General features: G+C 47.5%; 1 protein-coding gene across 5 annotated transcripts in view; it reads left to right on the top strand.

Annotated features, from left to right (window-relative positions):
* SGF29 (SAGA complex associated factor 29) overlaps positions 1–2,211 on the top strand; it is a 77,208-nt gene that overhangs the window by 38,010 nt on the left and 36,987 nt on the right. The window lies entirely within an intron of this gene.

A 2,211-nucleotide genomic window follows, 5' to 3' on the forward strand; every position in this document is an offset into this window, starting at 1 on the left:
AAAAAAAAAAAAAAAAAGAAGAAGAAATTTAACATTTAGTTGGGGTGTCAAAAAATGTTCTCTGAGACCAGGCACAGTGGCTCATGCCTGTAATTTCAGCACTTTGGGAGGGTAAGGCAGGAAGATCACTTGAGCCTAAGAGTTAGAGACTAGCCTGGGCAATACAGGGACTCTATGTCTACTAAAAATACAAAAATTAGCCAGGCGTGGTGCCGCATGCCTGTAGTCCCAGCTTCTGGGGAGGCTGAGGTGGAAGGATCACTTAGGCCCCAAAATTTGAGGCTGCAGTAAGCTGTGTTCACATCACCGCACTCCAGCCTGGGCAACAGAGAGAGATCCTGTTTCAAAAAAAGGAAAAAGAAAAAAAAAGTGCTTTGAACGAATAAATACTCTGAAGGTTTAGGTTTACCCCTAGGGCTTTAGGGAAGGATGGCGGGGGGCAAATGCCAAGTTCTTTTTCTTTTTCTTTTTCTTTTTTTTTTTAAAGAGACAGGGTCTCACTCTGTCACCCAGGCTGGAGTACAGTTGTACGATCATAGCTCACTGCAGCCTCACACTCCTGAGCTCAAGCAATTCTCCTTCTTTAGCCTCCTGAGTAGCTGGGACTACAGGCATGCATCATCACACCCAGCTAACTTTTTTGTTTTGTTTTGTTTTTTCCAGAAATGGGGGTCTCAATATGTTGCCCAGTCTGGTCTCAAGCTCCTGGGCTCAAGTGATCCTCCCACCTCAGCCTCAAAAAGCGCTGGGATTACAGGCGTGAACCATTGCACTAACCCAAGTTTACTTTTTTAAATCAATGGTTCTTTCAGCCAACTTTAAGTGCCCACCACATGCCAAGCACTAAACTGGAGACATAAAGAAAGTTCCTAGACATCCAAGAAGAAGCCTGGATAAAAGAGAGATAAAAACACTTCTTTTCACTACAAGATTCCCTCAAGTAGCAAGCCCAGGCTCCCGGCACCCCCAGGGCCTCATGGCTAGGCATTGCATACGTGCCTCCCTAGCAAACAGGTCTCACAGCAGCACAGAGCAGCCCCCCCAGTCACCCAGGGTACTCCCCTCTCCCCCTACCTTCCTGTCTCATGTTGTGGTTTGCTTTCTGTTTATTCTTACCCTTTACACCTTGTCATGAGGCTCTCATCAAACAGAAGAGACAAAATGCTACATACAACTACAACCTAGTGCACAAGGAGCTGGCTCCACACCATGTCTCACTTCCTTACCCAGAACAGGAAATTTTCATATCCTCCTACTCCAACTTCTCCTGATCTCCAATTCAAATTATTTTAAATAGAGTGCTTGCCACCTACCTAACTTACCATGCAGTGATCAGCACTGTAGGCATACTCCTATGACCTGGACTCTACCTCACTGATCACAGTTACAGTGAAGACCACTTCGTGAAAGACTACGAGGAAAATAAGGTACAAATCTATTTTGTAGTCCAACTGTGCGCTAGACCCTGGGCTACAGGTGTTGGGAATGCAGCTTCCCATTTTCATGCTATCTCAGAAACAGCGCAACTGCTCAAAGCTGCTGAGTGCCAAGGCCTGAACTCTGGGTGCCTGCCGGCAGGCCTCTATCTCTGGGCACTACCATACTGCTCACCTGTCAGTAGCCCAAGCACTGTCTGCACCTGGTCCAGTAGCAGCTTCCGCAACTCCTCCTTCCGAGCCACACTGAGGTCCTCACGGGGACAAGCCAGCTCTTCTGAAGTTGTCTTCAACATGATCAGCCCAAGGGGGGTTGTCACAGGGGACTGGATCAACTGCCAGGAAAAAGCATGTTCTGAGCAGAGTGTTGGACCAGTAAAGTACAAAGAGGACTCAGTAGCATTAAAGCTGTGAAGCATCTGTGTGTGTTTAATCTTACATGAACATAAATCAACACTTCAGAAACATCACTTAGAGGCCAGGTGCAGTGGTTCACGCCTGTAATCCCAGCACTTTGGGTGGCCCAGACGGGCGGATCACCTGAGGTTGGGAGTTCGAGACCAGCCTGACCAACATGGAGAAACCCCGTCTCTACTAAATATACAAAATTAGGCCGGTGTGGTGGCGCATGCCTACAATCCCAGCTACTTGGGAGGCTGAGGCAGGAGAATCGCTTGAACCCAGGAGGTGGAGGCTGTGGTGAGCCGAGATCGTGCCATTGCATTCCAGCCTAGTCAACAAGAGCAAAACTCCGTCTCAAAAAAAAAAAAAAAAA

This window comes from Hylobates moloch, unplaced genomic scaffold (genome assembly GCF_009828535.3).
Source record: "Hylobates moloch isolate HMO894 unplaced genomic scaffold, HMol_V3 SCAFFOLD_6, whole genome shotgun sequence".
Lineage (NCBI taxonomy): Eukaryota > Metazoa > Chordata > Mammalia > Primates > Hylobatidae > Hylobates > Hylobates moloch.